Source organism: Humulus lupulus, chromosome 3 (assembly GCF_963169125.1).
Source record: "Humulus lupulus chromosome 3, drHumLupu1.1, whole genome shotgun sequence".
Lineage (NCBI taxonomy): Eukaryota > Viridiplantae > Streptophyta > Magnoliopsida > Rosales > Cannabaceae > Humulus > Humulus lupulus.
Genome location: NC_084795.1, coordinates 128,365,721 through 128,377,981, shown reverse-complemented (window position 1 = coordinate 128,377,981; position 12,261 = coordinate 128,365,721).

Genomic DNA, 12,261 nt, shown 5'->3' with positions numbered 1-12,261 from the left:
ATCTGATACCATCTCCTCCAATAGAGCTTTACTGCGAGGCTTATGATTGTTAATATAGTCATATTCAAGAAAAGTAGCATTTTTCAATACAAATATTTTATTTTCTTTAGGAATATAGAATATAGCACCTCTGATCTCTTTTGAATATCCCACAAACATGCAAAGTTCAGTGCAAGATTCCAACTTTCCAATCTTTCCTTTCAGCACATGTGTTGGACACCCCCAAATACGAAAATGAGTAAACTAGATTTAGTACCATTCCATAATTCTAACGGTGTCTTCTTGATGGACTTGGATGGAACAAAATTCAATATGTACATTTCACATTGAATGGCATAGCCCCAGAATGACAGTGGCAATGATGAATAGCTCATCATTGATCTAACCATGTCTAATAATATTATGTTTCTTCTTTCTGAAATACCATTTTTCTGTGGCGTTCCAAATGCAGTGAGTTGGGATTGAATTCCATGCTCATGCACGTGGTCTTCAAATTCATAATCCAAGTACTCTCCTCCTCGATCAGATTGATGAACTTTCAGTGATTTTCCTAATTTCTTTTCAGCTTCAGCGTGGAATTCATTAAACTTTCCAAAAGTTTCAGATTTCTTTTGCATCAAATATAGGCAACCATATCTTGAATAATCGTCAATGAAGGTAATGAAATATTCAAACCCTCCTCTCACTTGCACATTAAGTGGTCCACATACATTAGTGTGTACGAGTTGGAGTGGTTCTATGACTCTTGAACCTTTTGCAGAGAAAAGTCTTTTGGTCATCTTGCCTTCCAAACAGGATTCATAGACTAGAAGAGAACCATCAGTTAATTATCTTTAAGGTCCCTCATTTGCTAGTCTGTTAATTCTATCCAAACCAATATGCCACAATCTCATATGGCATTGATATGTTTCACTGTCGGAATTAGTCTTTTGATGTTTAATACACCTTGGGTTTGCAACTTTAAACATTTTAGAGTTGTATACAAATCATTTTTTTGCTTAAGTTTGTACAGCCCATCATCAGATTTTTCATGACATATTTCAATACCAGATCTTGAGATAACAATCGAATTATTATTGAAAGAAATATCGAAACCTTTTTCATGCAACATAGAAACTATAAAGTTCCCAATTAATAATCATATTAGTAATCAAAACTAAAAAATTTCTAAATCATTAGTTTTCTTGTTCTAAATAGAAATCAAAATCTCTAAAATAAGAACAGACTAAAATTTTAAATTGTTCATAACAAAAATTAAAATTCTAAATAAAACTAAAATCAAGATCCATCTCTATCCAGCATTTGGCGCATAGTTAACCTCTTTGTGGAAATATTCTTAACATGCGATGAAGAACAAGCAATAAAAATATAGTTAGTGGCATGTGTGTGTACATTAATCACTAGAAAAATATACGTAAATCATATTTACCTTCATTTCTTTCAAACGATTAGACATAGCAGCTTCTTCAGCTTTGTCTATAATCGAGTGTCATATATCATAGGCGTTCTCAATATGTATATGTATTTTCCTATCATTTCGTCAGACAAGCTATAAAGTAAGCAATAACGAGCCAAATGATTAGACTTACTCCAATCACTATATTTTCTATGTTCTTCATAGCCATGTGAAAAGGATGGAACTGATGGGGGCTCTTCAATCTCCGCATTCATGAACATTTTATTTTTGAGAACGATCATCATTCTCAAAAACTAACAATGCATGTCATTTAGATCAAATGTGAGAGTTTCGATGAAGATATCAATGGTATGTTTAGGAGATGGCCTAATTGTTGAAATAAATAAATAATATAGGAAATTAATTCAACAAATATTACGAACATCAATAAGTTTTTGGAATTGTAAATATGATGCATGAATGTAACAAGTTAAATAACATATAAAAACAATTATTAATAATTCTGCAATAAATTAATTTGAAAATTAATGGACCAGCCTTAGGATAGGTCATACTAATCTCAAATTAATTTTGAGACTATTCTCAAATCCATAAGTGAAAACTTAAAAGAACCTATTTTCTCTTTGACTTACGAACAACCTCTAGTTCGGTCAAGATTAACTAGTCCGCTCAAAAGCCTAGTTAACCTTTGTGAGTGTAACCCATTATTTTAGATTAATGACTTAACTCAAGAGTGTGCCTTAGGGCCAGTAAAGCTTGCAATACATCATTCAATCCTATTCTTATAAAGAAGTTAAACTTGAATAATAACACAGTCAGAAACCATCCTTCGGGGGAACGCAAGCAAAGGTGCCTCGATGCCTATTCCATGAAACATCAGTGTTAACTAATAATGGAGACCATATAAGTTATTCTTATGACTCCTGCTCCCACTCACTATTTTAGAATATTTTGCAGCAAGTACCAAGAAGACACTTAGGGGCTCGGGGTTGGATTTACACTTTTGCAAATAATTTTAAATACAGAAAATACTATGGCCCATATGGCATAAAATTTTGTATATCTAGAAAAAAATAATAACAATTCCTAAGCCCAAAACTCCATATAGTTAATGACTCTTAAGAACAAACAATCATCAAAATAAACATCCATCCTTTCATCACATATTACAATAATATATGAATACATATTATACCCACACAATAATTATTGTATGCAGAGATTAATGACCGGTCATGTACCAATTGTTGGTGATTGGTTTATCATGTGCGCAGCGAAAAACACGGGGTGGTGGGCCAAGAGATTTTAATTTTTTTTTTTTTATATAAACAGTCTTTAAATAATAGATCCATTAATATGTAAAACAATAATCAAAGAGAAAGAAAAAGATACGGATTTACCAATTGTAGAACAAACAAGAATACTTGCTATCTATTAGTAACTCCAACGAATATCCAATCCAAAGAAGCCTTTTGAATACTCAGACCAAGATCTTCCAAGATGTATCTCTACACCTCAAGACGTGCGTGGGCACGTAGAGTAATGATGGGAAAATTTATGATTCACAAGATGTACTCAATTTATGAGATCTTAGAATATTAGGTCTAAGACATTTTTTAGGGAGAGAAAAATATTACATTATACTTTTCTCTTTGTGAAAATCTTAGAATTTTCTCTCTATAATATTTTCTCAATTAAGCGTATCTTGTGAAACAATTTCTATCTGATAGATTTATAAAAGAATTAATTAAATTTTAAAATTCAAAATTGAAAATTGAAAATTCAAATTATAAAACAATTATTAAATAATTAAAAGAAATATCAAAGATCCAATCTTGGACCTTGTTATACGCCAACTACAATTTTCAGGAATGTGTGCCAACCACTTTCTTATAATTATTATTTAATAATTATTTATTAAAAAATATTTAAACTTGATAACTTATCTTATCAGATTAATTAAAGAATAAATGTCATTTCAAATTCAAATCCATTTTAAATTATTAGAAATATTTTCCACATTATTTAAATAAATAAAACTAATTAATTCAAAATTAATTATCTTAATTATTTAAATGCTATTTTCGAAAATGTCACTTTATTTAATAAATAAAATTTGAAAAAATGTATTAATTTCGAAAATAAATATATTAATTAATTAATTTTTCTCAATTACATATTTGACGATGACGAACAAATTTCTTGCAAATATGTTAATTCCCTGATTTTTCCTATTTTTAACTCTCACCTTGAATAGTGTTGATAGAGCCATCTTGGAGACCTATGGACCTATAATTTCAAGCTTCAAGAAATTTAGATTATTAATTAAAAATCTTTAATATAATTAACTTAATTTATTAATCTCAATATTATTTCACTAAAAATATGGGAATGTACTCTTGTCATTATAGACATTTATTTATTGAGTACTTTTAAATATATAAAAAGTGTCCATCGATTTAATCACTACATACAATTCAATCCTCTATTAATGGTTCATAATTAAAGTAGGAATTAATTATCGTTTAACCTCTTTAATTATATCTTGTTTCCTTAAGTACCATTGGCTTTACTAGTGAAGGTTAATTCATAAACTGATTTATGAATTTAAGCTCAATAACCTTTCAATTCCAAAAGCTAACCCTTAAGAGAACTATTATTCAATTCCTATCAGAATGGTATAGATTCCATATCTGTATATTCTGTCCCTAGCCATCTACATCAAGGAGTTCCCAAAACCAAAAGTTTTCAGCCTGATCATTTTGACAAACCATAATGAGTGAATAAAAGAACTCATATGAGATAAACAAGAGTTCATAATAACTTCAAGATTAAGATCAATTTGTATATGATCATCTTATTGATATGTTAAATTAATACTTTAAAGTAAACAATATTATTAAGTATTAATAACATATTGAGTCCTGTTTATATATATCCACTTTATACAAAGTACCTCCACTAAGATGTCCTACTAAATCATTAATCCGAATCTAGATTACATGTATTCATAATACTAGTGAACCGTACTTACAATATTTAATCCAAATATTCCATATAACTTTGTTATACTGTGAACTACTGAAATTCGTTCCCTACAATCTTAATCATCTCGTACCAATGCAAGATTGCAGTCACAATAACAAATTTGGGCATTTTATGATATTCATATAATATTATTGTGATAATAATAAACAATAAATATACGCTAAAATTAATTTCATAAAACATTATTCAATACATATGCTTTAAATAGCACTAATCCCAACAGGATCACCCCTTGCATGTGCGAAGAATTTTTTGTGGTGATCTCGAAATGGTTTGAGTATAATCCCTCTTTCCTGTTCGATTAGCATAGGCTAATATGAGCGAATAGAATCTCGAAAACTAAGTCATCTCAAAATCCATCTAAAAAAGGCACATCTGTCATCTCAACAACCACGAAATCTTTTATGTCGTCTCGGAGATGAACTTTATCCCTAAATTTGTTAGAACTTCACCTATGTGAAGCTAGAGGTGGTATCGCCTCTCATGGGAGTTGGAGTTTTCTCCCTTGAAAGTTCATGAAATGGGTGAGCACAAGGCAATGAAAAGTGATAAGCGAAACAATGGGAAAATGAATGGTCAAGTGGAGGTGTGTAAGGTGTTACCGGTCCTATCATTAAGGAGTACTTGGTTCAATCTCTTACACACCAATAACTTCAATAAGACTTTATTATACTTTCACTAAGGTAAAGTTTAAATTGAAATATATTTTATTTTATGCACCGAAACGGTTAAGCTAAGAAGAGAGGATTATTTTTAACAAAGTGAGGGAATGTTGAGATTGATTAAATATAATGGTTAAGATGTTTACACGTTGAGGTGCAAGACACTTAATGATTTTCACTTAAAGTGAAGTGTAAACATGAGATTGTGTATAAGACATCTAAAAATGACTTTTATGGGTCTAAAGTGATTTAATAGGTATCCAAAAATTCTCAAAAACTTTGGTAGCATTTGGAGAAATTTCAGGACCATTGGAGGGGTCCAAAGTCAGAGGGAGTGGTGATGCATCGCCCCCTAAGTGGCGTAGTGTCGCCAAAATGCGAAGGGCTTCAGAAGCCCCAACAGACGATACATCGCCTGCAAGTGGGCGACGTATCGCCTAAGCGACCTTTTAGGGCCTTACTATCCAAATGATGTGTTTTAAATGATCTAATCCTATTGGTTAGACTAATGATGATACCGACATTATAAATATGAGTTATTAGAGTTGTAAAGCCTTGATCACACTATAACATCCTGGATAACGAAGATCGTTACACTGTGTGTTTGAAATAATTCAAGACTTGCTAACCAAGTCATTTAAATAAAAATGTGAACCTAAAGTCATAAACAAGTTAGGTTTAAAAGATTTTGGTAATAAACAGATAATTTTCATTAAAATAAATGTTTAGTACATGGGATCCCAAAACAAGGTTTAGAGGACATATTTACAAAATTTCCAAAAGTTATAAATAATCAAGGCCACTCTAATGGAAAAATACACATTTTAGGTTTCCATTCCTCCACAATCCCTCGACTGTAATGACCTAAATTTGCTATTAAGGCTTAGGGCCTTGATTAGTGTGCCTGGAGGGTAATAAGTGAATTATTGTTATAATATGTGAAATTATGCGAATATGTGATAGTGATGCATGTTTAGTTGAATTAAATATGCACGTGGGCCCTGTATGGGATATTAGGGGTATATTTGAGAGTTTAGCCCATCGATGGCATAAATGTGATAAATGTGTTATGTTTGTGATATATCTGTGTAGCACGATCCGAGACAGTTCTAGGGAGCCGTTAGTAAGAAAGTCACAACGGGGTCGAGAATTCGACTCGGGGCGAGTCGAGGGGTATATCGGGTATGAGATATTTTTCGGAGTTATCGGGTAATGAAAATAAATATTTGGTGATATATTCAAGGATAGAATATCTAGGAGAGAATATTGGGAAAAATTTAATATTTTGGCCTCGAGGACTTAGCGGGACTTAATAGATGACTAAATTGCCCTTGGGTCAATTAAGGATAGAGGCTAAGCTTAAGGGGGCAGCTTGATCATTTTGTAAGGATAATATTAGACTTAGATAACTCAAGAAACTGTTGGAACTAAGTAAAAGGAACAACTCTCTGCTTTTCCTCTCTAGGCCGGTTCATCATTTCTCCCTTTGGTGTATGAGTTTGGGAGACTCTAATCAGGAATCCAAGGTTTGGAGCTTGAAGTGGGTGAGCTTTGAAGGTTGAGGAGCAAGAGAAAGCTAAGAATCACCAGCTGAGGTAAGGAGTTTAACTTTAAAATCCCTTGAGTTTTAGTAGAATTATAGCTGGAACTATAAGATGCATGTGAACTAGAATTCTAAGTTAAGTTTGGTTGAGGGCTGAGTTTTATGGTTGCTTGAACTTGTTGTGAAGCTTAGATGGTGTGGTAGGGAGGTTCAAGCTTAATTTTGAGTTTAAGTGTTGACCTGAGGTGATTTTGGAAGTGATGGCTCGAAGGGAAAAGCAAGGAAAATGGTGTTTTCTGGGTTTGGAGGTGAGGGCCGCAGCCCTAGGAGGGGCATGCCGCGACCCGTGTGCATGCGAGGCCTTGGGAGGCCATGGAGTTCGAGGCGCGCCGCTGCACTTGGCCAAGCATGCTGCGGTCCGTGTGTGTGTCCAAAGAGGTGTCTAGTCGCTGTTTTGAGGCTAGCCGTGGCGCTTGTGGGGTGGGCCGTGGCCCTAGTTCAAGGTGCAGGGATTTTAGTGGGTTTTGACTTGGGAACTTAATTGCAAAGGCTCGGGAAGGATTTTGTCACCCAGATTGATAGAATTCAGGGTCTCGGAGATTAGAATTGTGGTTTGAAGTTATTTATTGGATTAGAGTTTGATGGGTGGATATTGTTAATGTGTTGTGATTAGGGCTTCGGCGAGGGTCGGACTAGGGAACTGTGCTCGGGATATCGGTGCTTAGAAAGCTCGGGACACAGGTAAGAAAACTACTATTCCCATAGAGCTTGTGTTGCAGGGCTTGGCCCTATTTGCTTGTGTTGCGGGGCATGGCCCTTTGATTGAATTTATGTGTGTTATGATACTTGCTTAGTATATTATATGTATTGATGATGGAACGGCGAAGGCCGAGAATGGAAAGGGGCCGGGAGCAGCATTTATCACGCGGAGTGCGAGTTGCCAGGGTAAGACCCTGAGGGATACCTAGGATATCCTTACGGTTTAGACCGCAAACCCAGGGCCTGGTAAAGTGCCTGGGATGACATGGTTGTACATGTATGACCTGATGTTGACTTGATTTTGTATTAAGTATTTGATATACATTTATTATCTGCTTGTGAGGGTTTTCTTGTTGGGCTTCGACTCACGGGTGCTCTATGGTGCAGGTAAAGGCAAAGGGAGAGTCGATCAACCTTGAGTTCGGCGAGCGGGACGAGCGGCGCCTACATGTCCGGTCTGTCTGGTTGTCTTGGTCAGGGGTATTTTGGGAGATGTTTGTACAAAACCTGAATTTTGTCGTTTAGTCGACTCTAACAAGATTTTGAGTTGTAAATATTTCTAAACAATGTTTTTGGGATCCCAAATGTTACAAGCCTTATAATTTTTCAGTGAAAGGTATATTTTTAAGTTTGTGACTCTGATTATGATTTATTTACACTTTCGTCTTAAAACCTCGATTAGTGAGTTAATTGCACATTTAAACTCACTTGGTAACGATTCTAAGGCAGTAGGACGTTACAACTTGGTATCCGAGTGAGCCAAGGTTTATTATTTCTGGAGAATGACCGAACATGTACGCTCACTGTCAATTGTAAGCTCGACTCAGGGTTTGTTGGTATGATTGACTATTATGTTAAAATATGTGCTTAAATGCCTGTTTGCCTGCTTATTTGATATGGAGCATGATAAGTTATTCAATCTATGCATGATGTCAGGGCATGGCCCGTTGTGTGTGTGATATGTTATTTGAGTGTTATGTGGATTGTTGCTTGTGGTTGACTGATGTGAATGGGAGGTGGTTTTGGATGTTGTTATCATGCCTGATGAACGGCATCATTGGTTACATGCATATTTGCTGGGATGCCTCGTCAATCATCTAGAATCCGTGGCAGTCGGGCCGAGGATAATAACTAGGGTCAGGACCCTCCACCTGCCCCACAGAATTGGCTGCAGATGTTTGCTGAAATGGAAGCAAGGCTGCAACGAACAGAGGAAGAACTTCACCAGCTGAGGTAGCAGGCCCCTCCATAGGTTACAGAGTTGCCGATTCAGTAGGTTATGGCGCCAGCGCTAGCTCAACCTGTAGTGGAGAATAAGTGGGAACCCTTATATGAGCGGTTCAGAAAACATCATCCTCCCACCTTTGAGAGTGGACCAGATCCACAGCGGGCAGAGCAGTAGATAAATATGATCTCCTCCATTCTTGATTTCATGAGGGTTGAGGGGAATGAGAGGGTAGCTTGTGCAAGCTACATGTTCAGAGAGGATGCCCACATCTGGTTGGATGTGGTGGTCCAGAGGAGGAATGTGACCATTATGACTTGGGAAGAGTTTAGGAGCATTTTCAATGAGAAATATTATAGTGTGGTAGTCCGAGCTGTGAAGGTTGATGAGTCTATCAACCTAACTCAGAACTGGATGACCGTGACAGAGTATGCTCTGAAGTTTGATCGTTTGGCGAAGTTTGCGCCAGATCTAGTACCGACAGATGCAGCGAGAAGGGACAGGTTTGTACGGGGATTGAATGTTATGATCGCCCGTGATGTAAAGATCACTTTGGATCCAGAGACTGCTACTTATGCTCAGGTGATAGACAAGGCCCTTACAGCTGAGGGGGCCGAGGACCAGATTTGGAGAGAGAGCACTGTTAGGCGCGATGCCAGGAGGATAGTGCCTCCTTTTATTGGATCCAGCGGGGGTAGTGGCTCCAGTGAGCAGAAGAGGAAGGCCCCAGATACCCTTGTTCCTTCCAGTTCTGATAGGAGGGCACGGGGTGGTTTTAGTGGCCGTCAGGGCGGAAGTGACAACTAGAGGAGTTTTCCAGTGTGTCCTCGGTGCAGATGACGACATCAGGGTGAGTGCAGGATTAGGGACTGCTTTGTCTGTGGGAATGCCAACCATCTGAAGAAGGACTGCCCATAAGCCAGGAAGGAGGAGCCAAAGCAGGGTGACAATCTTGCTCCTACCAAGACTTTGACTTAGACTGAGGCGGAGGCTAGCCCCTCAGTAGCGACAGGTCAGATCTCTAGTGGTGGTACCCACTCGTTTGATTCGGGAGCTACTCACTCGTTTGTGTATGCTAGAGTGATAGATCAGCTGTGTAGACCTAGTGTTCTGTATGCTAGGGGTTTTCAGACCTTATTGCCGACTGGGGAACTGGTAGTTTCTAGGAGGTGGATTAGAGCTTTTCCAGTAGAGGTAGATTGTAGGGAATTGTTTGCTGACTTGATTGAGCTTGCGATGGATGATTTCGATATGATCCTGGGAATGGATTGGTTATCAAAGTATGGGGTGACAATTGACTGTAAGCGCAAGATGGTGACTTTTGAGCCAGAAGGGGAGGTACCCTTTGTATTTGTGGGAACAGCTGGTGGACCACAGGTACTTATGATTTTGACATTAAAGGCTAGAGACCAGATGTAGGGAGGTTGCATAGGATTCCTAGCGAGTGTTGTGGATACCTCTAAGGTTGTGTCGGTTAGACCGGGGGAGACCAGATTGGTATGTGAGTTCCCAGATTTATTTCCAGCAGATCTGCCAGGGCTGCTGCCGCAGCGGGAGATTGACTTTGTTATAGAATTGGTACCAGGAATGGAGCCAGTATCCAGGACACCTTACCGAATGGCTCCGGCAGAGTTGAAGGAGTTGAAGATCCAGTTGCAGGAGCTACTGAATTTAGGGTTCATCAGACCGAGCTTCTCGCCGTGGGGTGCTCCGGTGTTGTTTGTTAAGAAGAAGGATGGATCCCTCAGGATGTGTATTGATTATAGGGAGCTGAACAAGATGACCATCAAGAATAAGTACCCACTGCCTAGGATTGATGATTTGTTTGATCAGCTGCAGGGAAAGACAGTGTTCTCTAAGATAGATCTCCAGTCAGGTTACCATAGGATCAAAGAGGAGGACATACCAAAGACCGCTTTTCCGCACGAGATATGGACACTATGAATTCCTGGTTATGTCCTTTGGATTAACCAATGCCCCAATAGCTTTTATGGATATGATGAATAGGGTTTACAAGGATTATTTAGAAAAGTTCGTGATTGTGGATTTTTTTATATCCAAGATCAACTTGCAAAGTTTTTTCTCGCGCTTTTTTTCTCTCGGTGATTCTCATCGGCGCCATGGCAAAGGGATCAAAGGTTGGGGGGAAGGGCAAATAGAAGAGCAAAAGCAAGAGAACAGGTCCAACATCTGCTGATAGGGTCATCAAAACTCGATCTATGGATGCCATTATAGGGATTCAAGAATTGGAGATGTCAGAGGATGAGCAAGGAGCAGGCGTAGTGTGAATCTGTGGTGAATCTACTCCAGCGCCTCGAACAGGAATCTGTACGAATGTAGAAGAATGGTTATCAGCTTCCAAGCAAGTAATGCAAGATGTAAATATGGGTAAGACTATTCCATCTCTGATTTTACAGTCTAACTCTACTAATGTCACTTCTACTGGGGCCAAAGAGAAGAGTGTTGCAGGGAAAGGTGTTATGAATCAGGAGAGGACTTCAGGAGTCAAAATTGATGTTGAGGATATAGCTGAGGAGGTGAATTTTTGGCAATCTTCCCTAGTCTGCTATGTGCTTGGTGCTAATCCATCAATTCAAATTCTGGAGGGCTTTGTGAGGAGATTATGGAAAGATCAAGTAGACAAAGTTGGGATTCTCTCATCAGGTATTTTCATAATTCGATTTTTGTCCATGGAAGTGAGAGATAGAATATTGGATGGAGGCTATCTGTTTTTTGGGAACAAACCTCTGATAATGAAGCCTTGGAATCCTGTTGATGATTTTTCTAAGGAAGATATAGATTCAGTTCCGACTTGGGTTCAATTAGGAGGATTGGATATTAAATATTGGGGTGACAGGTCTCTTTTCAAGATAGTGGGACAGATTGGGAAGCCAATCCAAGTTGACTCCATTACTAAAAACAGAGATCGTTTAGCATATCCCAGAATTCTTATTAAGGTGACCATGACACAGGACTTTCCATCTCGAATCAGTTTCTTGAATGAATTTGATCAGGAAGTAGACATTTTTGTGGAATATGAATGGAAGCCCACTGTATGTACGAATTGCTCTGGCTTAGGACACGAAGCTCACGTATGCAGGAAGAGCAAGACAGTTAAGCAAGAATGGATTCCTAAACAGAGGGTCTCATCACCTATTGCAAGCAAAGTCAATGTGGATGCAGATGGATTTCAATCAGTTACCAAGGGAGTTAAGATACAGGAATCTAAAGCCATTCAAACGAGTGTGAATAATAAATTTTTCCTGCTGGAGGGGGACCCTGAGATAGAGCTATTACAGAGGAGTAATACAGGAAGAGAGGGGGGAGGACCCTCTACACTAGATGGATAGAATCCTTACTTGGAATGTACGAGGGATTAACAATCAACATAAGCACAAGGAGATTAAGCATTTAATCCTTTCAAAGAAGGTTGGCTTGGTTAGTCTACTCGAAACAAAAGTGAAAAATAAAAATATGGGGTCTATATACACAAGTCTGTTTTTCCGGTGGTGTTTCACTAATAACAATCCTTGGATTGATAAGGGGAGGATAATAATTGCTTGGAACTCGAGAGTTTTGTCTCTGGATATCAAGTTATGTACTACAC